This window comes from Carcharodon carcharias, chromosome 18 (genome assembly GCF_017639515.1).
Source record: "Carcharodon carcharias isolate sCarCar2 chromosome 18, sCarCar2.pri, whole genome shotgun sequence".
In the NCBI taxonomy this organism is placed as follows: Eukaryota; Metazoa; Chordata; class Chondrichthyes; order Lamniformes; family Lamnidae; genus Carcharodon; species Carcharodon carcharias.
Genome location: NC_054484.1, coordinates 90,863,416 through 90,885,159, shown reverse-complemented (window position 1 = coordinate 90,885,159; position 21,744 = coordinate 90,863,416).

Sequence of the window (21,744 nt, the reverse complement as noted above, 5' to 3'; positions counted from 1 at the left end):
CCACTCCCCCAGCTCTACACCACTGCCCACACCATACCCACAGCAGTGCAACACTGCCCACACCACTCCCGCAGCTCTACACCACTGATCACACCACTCCCGCAGCTCTACACCACTGCCCACACCACTCCCCCAGCTCTACACCAATGCCCACACCACTACCGCAGCTCTACACCACTGCCCACACCACTCCCGCAGCTCTACACCACTGCCCACACCACTCCCGCAGCTCCACACCACAGCCCACACCACTCCCGCAGCTCTACACCACTGCTTACACAATTCCCGCAGTTATACACAACTGCCAAAACCACTCCCGCAGCTCTACAACACTGCCCACACCACTCCCGCAGCTCTACACCACTGCCCACACCACTCCCCCAGCTCTACACCAATGCCCACACCACTACCGCAGCTCTACACCACTGCCCACACCACTCCCGCAGCTCTACACCACTGCCCACACCACTCCCGCAGCTCCACACCACAGCCCACACCACTCCCGCAGCTCTACACCACTGCTGACACAATTCCCGCAGTTATACACAACTGCCAAAACCACTCCCGCAGCTCTACAACACTGCCCACACCACTCCCGCAGCTCTACACCACTGCCCACACCACTCCCGCAGCTCTACACCACTGCCCACGCCACTCCCGCAAGTCTACACCACTGCCCACGCCACTCCTGCAGCTCTACACCACTGCCCACGCCACTCCCGCAGCTCTACACCACTGCCCACGCCACTCCCGCAGCTCTACACCACTGCCCACGCCACTCCCGCAGCTCTACACCACTGCCCACGCCACTCCCGCAGCTCTACACCACTGCCCACGCCACTCCCGCAGCTCTACACCACTGCCCACGCCACTCCCGCAGCTCTACACCACTGCCCACGCCACTCCCGCAGCTCTACACCACTGCCCACGCCACTCCCGCAGCTCTACACCACTGCCCACGCCACTCCCGCAGCTCTACACCACTGCCCACGCCACTCCCGCAGCTCTACACCACTGCCCACACCACTCCCGCAGCTCTACACCACTGCCCACGCCACTCCCGCAGCTCTACATCACTGCCCACACCTCTGCCCACACCACTCCCCCAGCTCTACACCAATGCCCACACCACTACCGCAGCTCTACACCACTGCCCACACCACTCCCGCAGCTCTACACCACTGCCCACACCACTCCCGCAGCTCCACACCACAGCCCACACCACTCCCGCAGCTCTACACCACTGCTTACACAATTCCCGCAGTTATACACAACTGCCAAAACCACTCCCGCAGCTCTACACCACTGCCCACACCACTCCCGCAGCTCTACACCACTGCGCACACCACTCCCGCAGCTCTACACCACTGCCCACACCACTCCCGCAAGTCTACACCACTGCCCACGCCACTCCCGCAGCTCTACACCACTGCCCACGCCACTCCCGCAGCTCTACACCACTGCCCACGCCACTCCCGCAGCTCTACACCACTGCCCACTCCACTCCCGCAGCTCTACACCACTGCCCACGCCACTCCCGCAGCTCTACACTACTGCCCACACCACTCCCGCAGCTCTACACCACAACCCACACCACACCCGCAGCTCTACACCACTGCCCACACCACTCCCGCAGCTCTACACCACTGCCCACGCCACTCCCGCAGCTCTACACCACTGCCCACGCCACTCCCGCAGCTCTACACCACTGCCCACGCCACTCCCGCAGCTCTACACTACTGCCCACACCACTCCCGCAGCTCTACACCACAACCCACACCACACCCGCAGCTCTACACCACTGCCCACACCACTCCCGCAGCTCTACACCACTGCCCACACCACTCCCGCAGCTCTACACCACTGCCCACACCACTCCCGCAGCTCTACACCACTGCCCACACCACTCCCGCAGCTCTACACCACTGCCCACACCACTCCCGCAGCTCTACACCACTGCCCACACCACTCCCGCAGCTCGACACCACTGCCCACACCACTCCCGCAGCTCTACACCACTGCCCACACCACTCCCGCAGCTCTACACCACTGCCCACACCACTCCCGCAGCTCGACACCACTGCCCACACCACTCCCGCAGCTCTACAACACTGCCCACACCACTCCCGCAGAACTACACCATTGCCCACACCAGTCCCGCAGCTCTACAACACTGCCCACACCACACCTGCCGCTCTACACCACTGCACACACCAAACACGCAGCTCTACAACACAGCCCACACCACTCCCGCAGCACTACACCACTGCCCACACCACTCCCGCAGATCTAAACAACAGCCCACACCACTCCCGCAGCTCTACACCACTGCCCACACCACTCCCGCAGCTCTACATCAATGCCCACACCACTCCCGCAGCTCTACACCAATGCCCACACCACTCCCGCAGCTCTACACCACTGCACACACCACTCCCGCAGCTCTACACCACTGCACACACCACTCCCGTAGCTACGCACCACTGCAAACTCCACTCCCGCAGCTCTACACCACTGCACACACCACTCCCGCAGCTCTACACCACTGTCTACACCACTGCTGCAGCTCTACCCCACTGCCCACACCACTCCCGCAGCTCTACACGACTGCCCACACCACTTCCGCAGCTCTACACCACTGCCCTCACCACTCCCGCAGCTCTACACCACTGCCCACACCACTCCCGCAGCTCTACACCACTGCCCACACCACTCCCGCAGCTCTACACCACTGCCCACACCACTCCCGCAGCTCTACACCACTGCCCACACCACTCCCGCAGCTCTACACCACTGCCCACACCACTCCCGCAGCTCTACACCACTGCCCACACCACTCCCGCAGCTCTACACCACTGCCCACACCACTCCCGCAGCTCTACACCACTGCCCAAACCACTCCCGCAGCTCTACAACACTGCCCACACCACTCCCGCAGCTCTACACCACTCCACAAAACACAACCGCAGCATTACAACAATGCCCACACAGATTCCGCAGATCTGGACCAATCCACACATTACCTGCAGATATACACCATTGCCGACACCACTCCGGCAGCTCTAAACCACTGCCCACACCACACCAGCACCTCTACACCACTGCCCACACCACACCAGCACCTCTACACCACTGCCCACGGCCGTCCCGCAGCTCTACACCACTGCCCACGGCCGTCCCGCAGCTCAACACCAAAGCCCACACCACTCCCGCAGCTCTACACCACTGTCCACACGACTCCCGCAGCTCTACACCACTGTCCACACGACTCCCGCAGCTCTACACCACTGCCCCCACCACTCCCGAAGCTCTACACCTCTGCCTCCACCAGTCCCGCAGCTCTACATCACTGCCCACTCCACTCCCGCAGCTCTACACCACGACCACACCACTCCTGCAGCTCTACACCACTGCCCACACCACTCCCGCAGCTCTACACCACTGCAAACACCACTCCCGCAGCTCTACACCACAGCACACACCACTCCCGCAGCTCTACACCACAGCACACACCACTCCCGCAGCTCTACACCACAGCACACACCACTGCCGCAGCTCTACACCACAGCACACACCACTCCCGCAGCTCTACACCACAGCACACACCACTCCCGCAGCTCTACACCACAGCACACACCACTCCGGCAGCTCTACACCACAGCACACACCACTCCGGCAGCTCTACACCACTGCAAACACCACTCCCGCAACTCTACACCACTACACACACCACTCCCGTAGCTACACACCACTCCCGCAGCTCTACACCACTGCCCACACCACATCCGCAGCTCTGCACCACTGCCCACACAACTCCGGCAGCTGTGCACCACTGCCCACACCACTCCGGCAGCTCTGCACCACTGCCCACACCACTTCCGCAGCTCTGCACCACTGCCCACACCACTCCCGCAGCTCTGCACCACTGCCCACACCACTCCCGCAGATCTGCACCACTGCCCACACCAATCCCGCAGCTCTGCACCACTGCCCACACCACTCCCGCAGCTCTGCACCACTGCCCACACCACTCCCGCAGCTCTGCACCACTGCCCACACCACTCCCGCAGCTCTACACCACTGCACACACCACTCCCGCAACTCTACACCACTGCACACACCACTCCCGTAGCTACACACAGCTCACGCAGCTCTACACCACTGCCCACACCACATCCGCAGCTCTGCACCACTGCCCACACAACTCAGGCAGCTCTGCACCACTGCCCACACCACTCCGGAAGCTCTGCACCACTGCCCACACCACTCCCAAAGCGCTACACCACTGCCCACACCACTCCCAAAGCGCTACACCACTGCCCACACCACTCCCGCAGCTCTACAACACCGACCACTCCACTCCCGCAGCTCCACACCACTGCCCACACCACACCCGCAGCTGTAAACCACTGCCAGGACAACTACCGCAGCACTACGCCACTGCCCACACAACTCCCGCAGCTCGACACCACTGTCTACACCACTGCTGCAGCTCTACCCCACTGCCCACACCACTCCCGCAGCTCTACATCACTGCCCACACCACTCCCGCCGCTCTACATCACTGCCCACACCTCTCCCGCCGCTCTACACCACTGCCCACACCACTCCCGCAGCTCTACACCACTGCCCACACCACTCCCGCAGCTCTACACCACTGCCCACACCACTCCCGCAGCTCTACACCACTGCCCACACCACTCCCGCAGCTCTACACTACTGCCCACACCACTCCCGCAGCTCTACACCACTGCCCACACCACTCCCGCAGCTCTGTACCACTGCCCAAACCACTCCCGCAGCTCTACACCACTGCCCAAACCACTCCCGCAGCTCTACAACACTGCCCACACCACTCCCGCAGCTCTACACCACTCCACAAAACACAACCGCAGCATTACAACAATGCCCACACAGATTCCGCAGATCTGGACCAATCCACACATTACCTGCAGATATACACCATTGCCCACACCACTCCGGCAGCTCTAAACCACTGCCCACACCACACCAGCACCTCTACACCACTGCCCACACCAATCCCGCAGCTCTACACCACTGCCCACGGCCGTCCCGCAGCTCTACACCACTGCCCACGGCCGTCCCGCAGCTCTACACCACTGCCCACGGCCGTCCCGCAGCTCAACACCACTGCCCACGGCCATCCCGCAGCTCAACACCAAAGCCCACACCACTCCCGCAGCTCTACACCACTGTCCACACGACTCCCGCAGCTCTACACCACTGCGCACAGCACTCCCGCAGCTCTACACCTCTGCCCCGACCACTCCCGAAGCTCTACACCTCTGCCTCCACCAGTCCCGCAGCTCTACATCACTGCCCACTCCACTCCCGCAGCTCTACACCACGACCACACCACTCCTGCAGCTCTACACCACTGCCCACACCACTCCCGCAGCTCTACACCACAGCCCACACCACTCCCGCAGCTCTACACCACTGCCCACACCACTCCCGCAGCTCTACACCACTGCCCACACCACTCCCGCAGCTCTACACCACTGCCCACACCACTCCCGCAGCTCTACACCACTGCCCACACCACTCCCGCAGCTCTACACCACTGCCCACACCACTCCCGCAGCTCTACACCACTGCCCACACCACTCCCGCAGCTCTACACCACTGCCCACACCACTCCCGCAGCTCTACACCACAGCCCACAGCACTCCCGCAGCTCTACACCACTGCCCACACCACACATGCAGCTCTAAAGCACTCCACAAATCACACCCACTGCATTACATCACTGCCCACACTACCTTTGTAGCTCTAGACCACTCCACGCATTACCTGCAGCTCTACACCACTGCCCACACCACTCCCGCAGCTCTACATCACTGCCCACACCACTCCCGCAGCTCTACACCACTGCCCACACCACCCCCGCAGTTCTACACCATTGCCCACACCACTCCTGCAGCTCTACACCACTGCCCACACCACTCCCGCAGCTCTACACCACTGCCCACATCACTCCTGCAGCTCTCAACCACAGCTGACACAACTCCCGCAGCTCTACACCACTCCATGCTTTACCAACCGCTCTACAACCACTGCCCACACCACACCCGAAGGTTTACACCACTGCCCACACCACTCCTGCACCACTTAACAAAACACACCCGCTGCATTACAACACTGCCCACATTACTTCTGCAGCTCTCGACCACTCCGCGCATTGCCCACAGCTAAACAACACTACGCACACCACACCCGCAGCTCTATACCACTGCCCACACCACTCCCGCAGCACTACACCACTGCCCACACCACTCCCGCAGCTCTACGCCACTGCCCACACCACTCCCGCAGCTCCACACCACAGCCCACACCACTCCCGCAGCTCTACACCACTGCCTACACAATTCCCGCAGTTATACACAACTGCCAAAACCACTCCCGCAGCTCTACAACACTGCCCACAGCAATCCTGCAGCTCTACACCAGCCCACACGATTCCCGCAGGTCTAAACCACTACACACAACATTGACGCAGCTCGACATGACTCCCCACCCCACTCACACAGCACAACACCACTCTCCACACCACTCACGCAGCTCTACAATACTGCCCACATCACTTCCGTAGCTCTACACCACTGCCCACACCACTCCCGCAGCTCTACACCACTGCCCACACCACTCCCGCAGCATTACATCAATGTCCACGCCACTCCTGCAGCTCTGCACCACTGCCCACGCCACTCCTGCAGCTCTTCACCACTCCACGCATTACCCGCTGCTCTACACCACTAACCACTCCAGTCCCGCAGCTCTACACCACTGCCCACACGATTCCCGCAGGACTAAACCACTACACACAACATTGACGCAGCTCGACATCACTCCCCACACCACTCACGCAGTACAACACCACTCTCCACACCACTCCCGCAGCAGTGCAACACTGCCCACACCACTCCCGCAGCTCTACACCACTGATCACACCACTCCCACAGCTCTACACCACTGCCCACACCACTCCCGCAGCTCCACACCACTGCGCACACCACTCCCGCAGCTCCACACGACTGCCCACACCACTCGGGAAGCATTACCTCAATGTCCACGCCACTCCTGCAGCTCTGCAACACTACCCACACCACTCCTGCAGCTCTGCACCACTGCCCACGCCACTCCTGCAGCTCTTCACGACTCCACGCATTACCCGCTGCTCTACACCACTGACCACTCCAGTCCCGCAGCACTACACCACTGCCCAAACGATTCCCGCAGGTCTAAACCACTACACACAACATTGAGGCAGCTAGACATCACTCCCCACCCCACTCACGCAGCACAACACCACTCTCCACACCACTCCCGCAGCTCTACATCACTGCCCACACCACTCCCCCAGCTCTACACCACTGCCCACACCATACCCACAGCAGTGCAACACTGCCCACACCACTCCCGCAGCTCTACACCACTGATCACACCACTCCCGCAGCTCTACACCAATGCCCACACCACTACCGCAGCTCTACACCACTGCCCACACCACTCCCGCAGCTCTACACCACTGCCCACACCACTCCCGCAGCTCCACACCACAGCCCACACCACTCCCGCAGCTCTACACCACTGCTTACACAATTCCCGCAGTTATACACAACTGCCAAAACCACTCCCGCAGCTCTACAACACTGCCCACACCACTCCCGCAGCTCTACACCACTGCCCACACCACTCCCCCAGCTCTACACCAATGCCCACACCACTACCGCAGCTCTACACCACTGCCCACACCACTCCCGCAGCTCTACACCACTGCCCACACCACTCCCGCAGCTCCACACCACAGCCCACACCACTCCCGCAGCTCTACACCACTGCTTACACAATTCCCGCAGTTATACACAACTGCCAAAACCACTCCCGCAGCTCTACAACACTGCCCACACCACTCCCGCAGCTCTACACCACTGCCCACACCACTCCCGCAGCTCTACACCACTGCCCACGCCACTCCCGCAAGTCTACACCACTGCCCACGCCACTCCTGCAGCTCTACACCACTGCCCACGCCACTCCTGCAGCTCTACACCACTGCCCACGCCACTCCCGCAGCTCTACACCACTGCCCACGCCACTCCCGCAGCTCTACACCACTGCCCACGCCACTCCCGCAGCTCTACACCACTGCCCACGCCACTCCCGCAGCTCTACACCACTGCCCACGCCACTCCCGCAGCTCTACACCACTGCCCACGCCACTCCCGCAGCTCTACACCACTGCCCACGCCACTCCCGCAGCTCTACACCACTGCCCACGCCACTCCCGCAGCTCTACACCACTGCCCACGCCACTCCCGCAGCTCTACACCACTGCCCACACCACTCCCGCAGCTCTACACCACTGCCCACGCCACTCCCGCAGCTCTACATCACTGCCCACACCTCTGCCCACACCACTCCCCCAGCTCTACACCAATGCCCACACCACTACCGCAGCTCTACACCACTGCCCACACCACTCCCGCAGCTCTACACCACTGCCCACACCACTCCCGCAGCTCCACACCACAGCCCACACCACTCCCGCAGCTCTACACCACTGCTTACACAATTCCCGCAGTTATACACAACTGCCAAAACCACTCCCGCAGCTCTACACCACTGCCCACACCACTCCCGCAGCTCTACATCACTGCCCACACCACTCCCGCAGCTCTACACCACTGCCCACACCACTCCCGCAAGTCTACACCACTGCCCACGCCACTCCCGCAGCTCTACACCACTGCCCACGCCACTCCCGCAGCTCTACACCACTGCCCACGCCACTCCCGCAGCTCTACACCACTGCCCACGCCACTCCCGCAGCTCTACACCACTGCCCACGCCACTCCCGCAAGTCTACACCACTGCCCACGCCACTCCCGCAGCTCTACACCACTGCCCACGCCACTCCCGCAGCTCTACACCACTGCCCACGCCACTCCCGCAGCTCTACACCACTGCCCACGCCACTCCCGCAGCTCTACACCACTGCCCACGCCACTCCCGCAGCTCTACACCACTGCCCACGCCACTCCCGCAGCTCTACACCACTGCCCACGCCACTCCCGCAGCTCTACACCACTGCCCACGCCACTCCCGCAGCTCTACACCACTGCCCACGCCACTCCCGCAGCTCTACACCACTGCCCACGCCACTCCCGCAGCTCTACACCACTGCCCACGCCACTCCCGCAGGTCTACACCACTGCCCACGCCACTCCCGCAGCTCTACACCACTGCCCACGCCACTCCCGCAGCTCTACACCACTGCCCACGCCACTCCCGCAGCTCTACACCACTGCCCACGCCACTCCCGCAGCTCTACACCACTGCCCACGCCACTCCCGCAGCTCTACATCACTGCCCACACCTCTGCCCACACCACTCCCGCAGCTCTACACCACTGCCCACACCACTCCTGCAGCTCTCAACCACTGCCAACACAACTCCCGCAGCTCTGCACGACTCCATGCTTTACCAACTGCTCTACAACCACTGCCCACACCACACCCGAAGGTTTACACCACTTCCCACACCACTCCTGCACCACATAAAACACAACAGCTGCATTACAACACTGCCCACATTACTTCTGCACATCTCGACCAATCCGCGCATTGCCCACAGCTAAACAACACTACCCACACCACACCCGCAGCTCTATACCACTGCCCACACCACTCCCACAGCTCTACACCACTGCCCACACCAATCCCACAGCTCTACACCGCTGCCCACAACATCACCGCAGCACTACACCACTGCCCACACCACTCCCGCAGCTCTACACCACTGCCCACACCACTCCCACAGCTCTACACCACTGCCCACACGACTCCCGCAGCTCTACAACACTGCCCACACCACTCCCGCATCTCTACAACACTGCCTACACAATTCCCGCAGTTAAACACAACTGCCAAAACCACTCCCGCAGATCTACACCACTGCCCACACCACTCCTGCACCACTCAACAAAACACACCCGCTGCATTACAAAACTGCACACATTACTTCCGCAGCTCTAGATCACTCGGCGCATTACCCACAGCTAAACAACACTATCCACACCACACCCGCAGCTCTATACCACTGCCCACACCACTCCTGCATCTCTCAACAACTGCCGACACAACTCCCGCAGCTCTACACCACTCCAGGCTTTACCAACCGCTCTACAACCACTGCCCACACCACTCCTGCAGCTCAACAATACAGCCTATACCTCTCCCGTAGCTCTACACCACTGCCCACACCACTCCCGCAGCATTACATCAATGTCCACGCCACTCCTGCAGTTCTGCACCACTGCCCACACCACTCCTGCAGTTCTTCACCACTCCACGCATTACCCGCTGCTCTACACCACTGACCACTCCAGTCCCCCAGCTCTACACCACTGCCCACACGATTCCTGCAGGTCTAAACCACTACACACAACATTGACGCAGCTCAACATCACTCCCCACCCCACTCACGCAGCACAACACCACTCTCCACACCACTCATGCAGCTCTACAACACTGCGCACATCACTCCCGTAGCTCTACACCACTGCCCACACCACTCCCGCAGCATTACATCAATATCCATGCCACTCCTGCAGCTCTGCACCACTGCCCAAGCCTCTCCTGCAGCTCTTCACCACTCCACGCATTACCCGCTGCTCTACACCAATGACCACTCCAGTCCCGCAGCTCTACACCACTGCCCACACGATTCCCGCAGGTCTAAACCACTACACACAACATTGACGCAGCTCGACATCACTCCCCACACCACTCACGCAGCACAACACCACTCTCCACACCACTCCTGCAGCAGTACAACACTGCCCACACCACTCCCGCAGCTCTACACCACTGATCGCACCACTCCCGCAGCTCTACACCACTGCCCACACCACTCCCGCAGCTCCACACCACTGCGCATACCACTCCCGCAGCTCCACACGACTGCCCACACCACTCAGGAAGCATTACCTCAATGTCCACGCCACTCCTCAGGCTCTGCACCACTGCCCACACCACTCCTGCAGCTCTGCACCACTGACCACACCACTCCTGCAGCTCTTCACGACTCCACGCATTACCCGCTGCTCTACACCACTGACCAATCCAGTCCCGCAGCTCTACACCACTGCCCACACGATTCCCGCAGGTCTAAACCACTACACATAACATTGACGCAGCTAGACATCACTCCCCACCCCACTCACGCAGCACAACACCACTCTCCACACCACTCCCGAAGCTCTACATCACTGCCCACACCACTCCCCCAGCTCTACACCACTGCACACAACATACCCACAGCAGTGCAACACTGCCCACACCACTCCCGCAGCTCTACACCACTGATCACACCACTCCCGCAGCTCTACACCACTGCCCACACCACTCCCCCAGCTCTAAACCAATGCCCGAACCACTCCCGCAGCTCTACACCACTGCCCACACCACTCCCGCAGCTCTACACCACTGTCCACAACACTCCCGCAGCTCCACACCACAGCCCACACCACTGCCCACACCACTCCCGCAGCTCTACACCACTGCCCACACCACTCCCGCAGCTCTACACCACAGCCCACACCACTCCCGCAGCTCTACACCACTGCCCACACCACTCCCGCAGATCTACACCACTGCCCACACCACTCCCGCAGCTCTACACCACTGCCCACACCACTCCCGCAGCTCTACACCACTGCACACACCACTCCCGCAGCTCTATACCACTACATGCTTTACCAACCGCTCTACAACCACTGCCAACACCACACCCGAAGGTCTACACCACGGCCCACACCACTAATGCACCACTCAACAAAACACACCCGCTGCATTACAACACTGCCCACATTACGTCCGCAGCTCTAGACCACTCTGCGCATTACCCACAGCTAAACAACACTATCCACAACACTCCTGCAGCTCTACACCACTGCCCACACCACTCCCGCAGCGCTACAACACTGCCCACACCACTCCCGCAACGCTACACCACTGCCCACACCACTCCCGCAGCTCTACACCACTGCCCACACCACTCCTGAAGATCTACACAACTGCCCAAACCAGACCCGCAGATCTACACCAACGCCCACACCACTCCTGCAGATCTACACCACTGCCCAAACCACTCCTGCAGCTCTACACCACTGCCCACAACACTCCTGCAGCTCTACACCACTGGCAACACCACTCCTGCAGCTCTGCACCACTGCCCACACCACTCCCGCAGCTCAAAACCACTCCCGCAGCTCAAAACCACTCCACACACCACACATGCAGCTCTACACCACTCCACAAATCACACCCGCAGCATTACAACACTGCCCACACCACTCCCACAGCTCTACACCAATGCCCACACCAATCCCGCAGCTCAACACTACTGCCCACACCACTCCCGCAGCTCTACACCACTGCCCACAACACTCCCGCCGCTCTACACCACTGCCCACACCACTCCTGCAGCTCTACACCACTGCCCACACCACTCCCGCAGCTCTACACCACTGCCCACACCACTCCCGCAGCACTACACCACGACCCACACCACTCCCGCAGGTCCACACCACTGCCCTCACCACTCCCGCAGCTCTACACCACTGCCCACACGACTCCCGTAGCTCTACACCACAGCCCACACCACTCGCGCAGCTTTACACCATTGCCAATACCACTCCCGCAGCTCTAAACCACTGCCCACACCACTCCCGCAGCTCTACACCACTTCACACACCACTCCCGCAGCTCTACACCACTGCACACACCACTCCCGCAGCTCTACACCACTGCACACACCACTCCCGCAGCTCTACACCACTGCACACACCACTCCCGCAGCTCTACACCACTGCACACACCACTCCCGCAGCTCTACACCACTGCCCACACCACTCCCGCAGTTCTACACCACGACCCACACCACTCCAGCAGCTCTACACCACTGCCCACACAACTCCCGCAGCTCTAAACAGCTGCGCACACCACTCCCGCAGCTCTACCCCACTCCCCACACAACTCCCGCAGCTCTACACCACTGATCACACCACTCCCGCAGCTTTACACCAATGCCCACACCAATCCCGCAGCTCTACACAACTACCCACACTACTCCCGCAGCTCTACACAACTGCCCACACTACTCCCGCAGCTCTACACCACTGCCGACACCACTCCCGCAGCGCTACACCACTGCCCACAGAAATCCCGCAGCTCTACACCACTGCCCACACCACTCCCGCAGCTCTACACCACTGCCCACACCACTCCCGCAGCTCAACACCACTGCCACAGCTCTACACCACAGCCCACACCACTCCCGCATCTCTACACCACTGCCCACACCACTCCCGCAGCTAAAAACAACTCCCGCAGCTCAAAACCTCTCCCCACAGCACACATGCAGCTCTACACCACTACACAAATCACACCCGCTGCATTACAGCACTGCCCAATCCACTCCCACAGCTCTACACCACTGCCCACACCACTACCGCAGCTCTACACCATTTCCCACACCACTACCGCAGCTCTACACCATTTCCCACACCACTACCGCAGCTCTACACCACTGCCCACAACACTCCCTCAGCTCTAAACTACTGCCCACACCACTCCCGCAGCATTACATCAATGTCCACGCCACTCCTGCAGCTCTGCACCACTCCACGCATTACCCGCTGCTCTATACCAATGCCCACACCACTCCCGCAGCTCTACACAACTGCCCACACCACTCCCGCAGCTCTACACCACTGCCCACACCACTCCCGCAGCTCTACACCACTGCCCACACCACTCCCGCAGCTCTACACCACTGCCCACACCACTCCCGCAGCTCTACACCACAGCTAACACCACACCAGCAGCTCAATCAACTCCCGCAGCTCAAAACCACTCCCCACACCAAACATGCAGCTCTACACCACTCCACAAATCACACCCGCTGCATTACAACACTGCCAACACCACTCCCAAAGCTCTACACCAATGTCCACAACACTCAGTAGATCTACACTACAGCCCACACAACTCCCGCAGCTCTACACCACTGCCCACACCACTCCCGCAGCTCTACACCACTGCCCACACCACTCCCGCAGCTCTACACCACTGCCCACACCACTCCCGCAGCTCTACACCACTGCCCACACCACTCCCGCAGCTCTACACCACTGCCCACACCACTCCCGCAGCTCTACACCACTGCCAACACCACTCCCGCAGCTCTACACCACTGCCACCACCACTCCCGCAGTTCTACACCACTGCCACCACCACTCCCGCATCTCTAGACCTCTGCCCACGCCACTCCCGCAGCTCTACACCACTGCCCACACCACACCCGCAGCTCTACACCACTGCCCACACCACTCCCGCAGCTCTACACCACTGCCCACAGAAACCCCGCAGCTCTACACCACTGCCCACAGAAACCCCGCAGCTCTACACCACTGCCCACACCACTCCCGCAGCTCTACACCACTGCCCACACCACTCCCGCAGCTCAACACCACTGCCACAGCTCTACACCACTGCCCACACCACTCCCGCAGCTCTACACCACTGCCCACACCACTCCCGCAGCTAAAAACAACTCCCGCAGCTCAAAACCTCTCCCCACAGCACACATGCAGCTCTACACCACTACACAAATCACACCCGCTGCATTACAACACTGCCCACACCATTCCCACAGCTCTACACCACTGCTAAAACCACTCCTGCAGCTCTACACCACTGCCCACACCACTTCTGCAGGTCTACACCACTGTCTACACCAGTCCTGCAGCTCTAAACCACTGCCCACAACACTCCCGCAGCTCTACATCACTGCCCAAACCCCTCACGCAACTCTACATCTCTGCCAACAACACATGCGCAGCTCCACACCAAAGCCAACACCACTCCCACACCACTCAACAAAACACACCCGCTGCATTACAACAATGCCCACATTAAGTCCGCAACTCTAAACCATTCCGTGCATTACCCGCAGCTAAACAAGACTACCCACACGACTCCCGCAGCTCTATACCACTGCACACACTACTCCCGCAGCTCTACACCACTGCCCACACCACTCCCGCAGCTCTACACCACTACCCACAACACTCCCGGAGCTCTACACCACTGCCCACAACACTCCCGCAGCTCTACACCACTGCCCACAACACTCCCGCAGCTCTACACCACTGCCCACAACACTCCCGCAGCTCTACACCACTGCCCACAACACTCCCGCAGCTCTACACCACTGCCCACAACACTCCCGCAGCTCTACACCACTGCCCACAACACTCCCGCAGCTCTACACCACTGCCCACAACACTCCCGCAGCTCTACACCACTGCCCACAACACTCCCGCAGCTCTACACCACTGCCCACAACACTCCCGCAGCTCTACACCACTGCCCACAACACTCCCGCAGCTCTACACCACTGCCCACAACACTCCCGCAGCTCTACACCACTGCCCACAACACTCCCGCAGCTCTACACCACTGCCCACAACACTCCCGCAGCTCTACACCACTGCCCACAACACTCCCGCAGCTCTACACCACTGCCCACAACACCCCCGCAGCTCTACACCACTGCCCACACCACTCCTGCAGCTCTACACCACTGCCCACACCACTCCCGCAGCTCTACACCACTGCCCACACCAATCCCGCAGCTCTACACCACTGCCCACACCACTCCCGCAGCTCTACACCACGGCCATCACCACTCCCGCAGCTCTACACCACTGCCCGCACCACTACCGGAACTCTACACCACTGCTCATACCACTCTCGCAGCTCTACACCACTGCCCACACCATTCGCGCATTTCTACACCACAGGCCACACAACTCCCGCAGCTCTACACCACTTCCCAAACCACTCCCGCAGCTCTACACCACTGCCCACACCACTCCCGCAGCTCTACACCACTGCCCACACCACTCCCGCAGCTCTACACCACTCCCGCAGCTCTACACCACTGCCCACACCACTCCCGCAGCTCTACACCACTGCCCACACCACTGCCGCAGCTCTACACCACTGCCCACACCACTCCCGCAGCTCTACACCACTGCCCACACCACTCCCGCAGCTCTACACCACTGCCCACACCACTCCCGCAGCTCTACACCACTGCCCACACCACTCCCGCAGCTCTACACCGCTGCCCACACCACTCCCGCAGCTCTACACCGCTGCCCACACCACTCCCGCAGCTCTACACCGCTGCCCACACAACTCCCGCAGCTCTACACCGCTGGCAACACCACTCTTGCAGCTCTACACCGCTGCCCACACCATTCCAGCAGCTCTACACCACTGCCCACACCACTCTCGCAGCTCTACACCACTGCCCACACCACTCTCGCAGCTCTACACCACTGCCCACACCACTCTCGCAGCTCTACACCACTGCCCACACCACTCCCGCAGCTCTTCACCACTGCCCACACCATTTCAGCAGCTCTACACCACTGCCCACACCACTCCCGCAGCTCTACACCACTGCCCACACCACTCCCGCAGCTCTACACCACTGCCCACACCACTCCCGCAGCTCTACACCACTGCCCACACCACTCCATCAGCTCTACACCACTGCCCACACCACTCCCGCAGCTCTACACCACTGCCCACACCACTCCCGCAGCTCTACACCACTGCCCACACCACTCCCGCAGCTCTACACCACTGCCCACACCACTCCCGCAGCTCTACACCACTGCCCACACCACACCCGAAGGTTTACACAACTGCCCACACCACTCCCGCAGCTCTACACCACTGCCCGCACCACTCCTGCACCACTTAACAAAACACACCCGCTGCATTACTACACTGAACACATTACGTCCGCAGCTCTAGATCACTCTGCGCATTACCCGCAGCTAAACAACACTACCCACACGACACCCGCAGCTCTATACCACTGCACACACCACTCCCGCAGCTCTACACCACTGCCCACAACACTCCCGCAGCTCTACACCACTGCCCACAACAATCCCGCAGCTCTACACCACTGCCCACAACAATCCCGCAGCTCTACACCACTGCCCACAACACTCCCGCAGCTCTACACCACTGCCCACAACACTCCCGCAGCTCTACACCACTGCCCACAACACTCCCGCAGCTCTACACCACTGCCCACAACACTCCCGCAGCTCTACACCACTGCCCACAACACTCCCGCAGCTCTACACCACTGCCCACAACACTCCCGCAGCTCTACACCACTGCCCACAACACTCCCGCAGCTCTACACCACTGCCCACACCACTCCCGCAACTCTACACCACTGCCCACACCACACCCGCAGCTCTACACCACTGCCCACACCACACCCGCAGCTCTACACCACTGCCCACACCACTCCCGCAGCTCTACACCACTGCCCACACCACTCCCGCAGCTCTACACCACAGCTAACACCACACCAGCAGCTCAATCAAATCCCGCAGCTCAAAACCACTCCCCACACCACACATGCAGCTCTACACCACTCCACAAATCACACCCGCTGCATTACAACACTGCCAACACCACTCCCAAAGCTCTACACCAATGTCCACAACACTCCTGTAGATCTACACTACAGCCCACACCACTCCCGCAGCTCTACACCACTCCCGCAGCTCTACACCACTGCCCACACCACTCCCGCAGCTCTACACCACTGCCCACACCACTCCCGCAGCTCTACACCACTGCCCACACCACTCCCGCAGCTCTACACCACTGCCCACACCACTCCCGCAGCTCTACACCACTGGCAACACCACTCCCGCAGCTCTACACCACTGCCACCACCACTCCCGCAGCTCTACACCGCTGCCACCACCACTCCCGCAACTCTAGACCTCTGCCCACGCCACTCCCGCAGCTCTACACCACTGCCCACACCACGCCCGCAGCTCTACACCACTGCCCACACCACTCCCGCAGCTCTACACCACTGCCCACACAACTCCCGCAGCTCTACACCACTGCCCACACCACTCCCGCAGCTCTACACCACTGCCCACACCACTCCCGCAGCTCAACACCACTTCCACAGCTCTACACCACTGCCCACACCACTCCCGCATCTCTACACCACTGCCCACAGCACTCCCGCAGCTAAAAACAACTCCCGCAGCTCAAAACCTCTCCCCACAGCACACATGCAGCTCTACACCACTACACAAATCACACCCGCTGCATTACAACACTGCCCACTCCACTCCCACAGCTCTACACCACTGCCCACACCACTACCGCAGCTCTACACCATTTCCCACACCACTACCGCAGCTCTACACCACTGCCCACAACACTCCCTCAGCTCTAAACTACTGCCCACACCACTCCCGCAGCATTACATCAATGTCCACGCCACTCCTGCAGCTCTGCACCACTCCACGCATTACCCGCTGCTCTATACCAATGCCCACACCACTCCCGCAGCTCTACACAACTGCCCACACCACTCCCGCAGCTCTACACCACTGCCCACACCACTCCCGCAGCTCTACACCACTGCCCACACCACTCCCGCAGCTCTACACCACAGCTAACACCACACCAGCAGCTCAATCAACTCCCGCAGCTCAAAACCACTCCCCACACCAAACATGCAGCTCTACACCACTCCACAAATCACACCCGCTGCATTACAACACTGCCAACACCACTCCCAAAGCTCTACACCAATGTCCACAACACTCCTGTAGATCTACACTACAGCCCACACCACTCCCGCAGCTCTACACCACTGCCCACACCACTCCCGCAGCTCTACACCACTACTCACAACACTCCCGCAGCTCTACACCACTGCCCACAACACACCCGCAGCTCTACACCACTGCCCACAACACTCCCGCAGCTCTACACCACTGCCCACAAAACTCCCGCAGCTCTACACCACTGCCCACAACACTCCCGCAGCTCTACACCACTGCCCACAACACTCCCGCAGCTCTACACCACTGCCCACAACACTCCCGCAGCTCTACACCACTGCCCACAACACTCCCGCAGCTCTACACCACTGCCCACAACACTCCCGCAGCTCTACACCACTGCCCACACCACTCCCGCAGCTCTACACCACTGCCCACACCACTCCCGCAGCTCTACACCACTGCCCACACCACTCCCGCAGCTCTACACCACTGCCCACACCACTCCCGCAGCTCTACACCACTGCCCACACCACTCCCGCAGCTCTACACCACTGCCAACACCACTCCCGCAGCTCTACACCACTGCCAACACCACTCCCGCAGCTCTACACCACTGCCCACACCACTCCCGGAACTCTACACCACTGCTCACACAACTCCCGCAGCTATACACCACTGCCCACACCATTCGCGCATTTCTACACCACAGGCCACACAACTCCCGCAGCTCTACACCACTTCCCAAACCACTCCCGCAGCTCTACACCACTGCCCACACCACTCCGCAGCTCTACACCACTGCCCACACCACTCCCGCAGCTCTACACCACTGCCCACACCACTCCCGCAGCTCTACACCACTGCCCACACCACTCCCGCAGCTCTACACCAAAGCCCACACCACTCCCGCAGCTCTACACCACTGCCCAAACCACTCCCGGAACTCTACACCACTGCCCACACCACTCCCGCAGCTCTACACCACTGCCAACACCACTCCCGCAGCTCTACACCACTGCCCAAACCAATCCCGCAGCTCAGCACTACTGCCCACACGACTCCCACAGCTCTACACCACTGCCCACACCACGCCCGCAGCTCTACACCAGTGCCCACACCACTCCCACAGCTCTACTCCACTGCCCTCACCACTCCCGCAGCTCTACACCACTGACCACACCACTCCCGCAGATATACACCACTGCCCACACCACTCCCGCAGCTGTACACAACGACCCACACCACTCCCGCAGCTGTACACAACGACCCACAACACTCCCAGAGCACTACACCACTGCCCACACCACTCCCGCAGCTCTACACCACTGCCCACAACACTCCCGCAGCTCTACACCACTGCCCACAACACTCCCGCAGCTCTACACCACGGCCCACACCACTCCCGCAGCTCTACACCACTTCTAAAACCACTGCTGCAGCTCTACAACACTGCCCACACCACATCTGCAGCGGTACACCACTGTCTACACCACTCCCGCAGCTCTACAACACTGAAAACACCACTTCCGCAGCTCTACAACACTGCCCACACCACACCCGCAGCTCTACACCACTGCCCACACCACTCCCGCAGCTCTACACCACTGCCCACACCACTCCCGCAGCTCTACACCACTGCCCTCACCACTCCCGCAGCTCTACACCACTGCCCACAAAACTCCTGCAGCTGTTCACAACGACCCACAACACTCCCGCAGCTCTACACCACTACCCACACCACTCCCGCAGCTCTACACCACTAGCCACACCTCTCCCGCAGCTCTACACCACTGCCCACACCACTCCCGCAGCTCTACACCACTGCCCACACCACTCCCGCAGCTCTACACCACTGCCCACACCACTCCCGCAGCTCTACACCACTGCCCACACCACTCCCGCAGCTCTACACCACTGCCCACACCACTCCCGCAGCTCTACACCACTGCCCACACCACTCCCGCAGCTCTACACCACTGACCACACCACTCCCGCAGCTCTACACCACTGCCCACACCACTCCCGCAGCTCTACACCACTGCCCACACCACTCCCGCAGGTCTACACCACTGCCCACACCACTCCCGCAGCTCTACACCACCGCCCACACCACTCCCGCAGCTCTACACCACCGCCCACACCACTCCCGCAGCTCTACACCACCGCCCACACCACTCCCGCAGCTCTACACCACTGCCCACACCACTGCCGCAGCTCTACACCACTGCCCACACCACTCCCGCAGCTCTAAACCACTGCCCACACCACTCCCGCAGCTCTACACCACTGCCCACACCACTCCCGCAGCTCTACACCACTGCCCACACCACTCCCGCAGCTCTACACCACTGCACACACCACTCCCGCAGCTCTACACCACTGCCCACACCACTCCCGCAGCTCTACACCACTGCCCACACCACTCCCGCAGCTCTACACCACTGCCCACACCTCTCCCGCAGCTCTACACCACTGCCCACAACACTCCCGCAGCTCAACACTATTGCCCACACCACTCCCGCAGCTCAAAACAACTCCCGCAGCTCAAAACCAATCCCCACAGCTCACATGCAGCTCTACACCACTTCACAAATCACACCCGCTGCATTACATCACTGCCCACACCACTCCCACAGCTCTACACCAATGCCCACACCACTCCCGCAGCTCTGCACCACTGCCCACACCCCTCCCGCAGATCTGCACCACTGCCCACACCACTCCCGCAGCTCTACACCAATGCCAACACCAATCCCGCAGCTCTACACCACTGCCAACACCACTCCCGCAGCTCTACACCACTGCCCACACCACTGCCGCAGCTCTACACCACTGCCCACACCACTCCCGCAGCTCTACACCACTGCCCACACCACTCCCGCAGCTCTACACCACTGCCCACACCACTCCCGCAGCTCTACACCACTGCCCACACCACTCCCGCAGCTCTACACCACTGCCCACACCACTCCCGCAGCTCTACACCACTGCCCACACCACTCCCGCAGCTCTACACCACT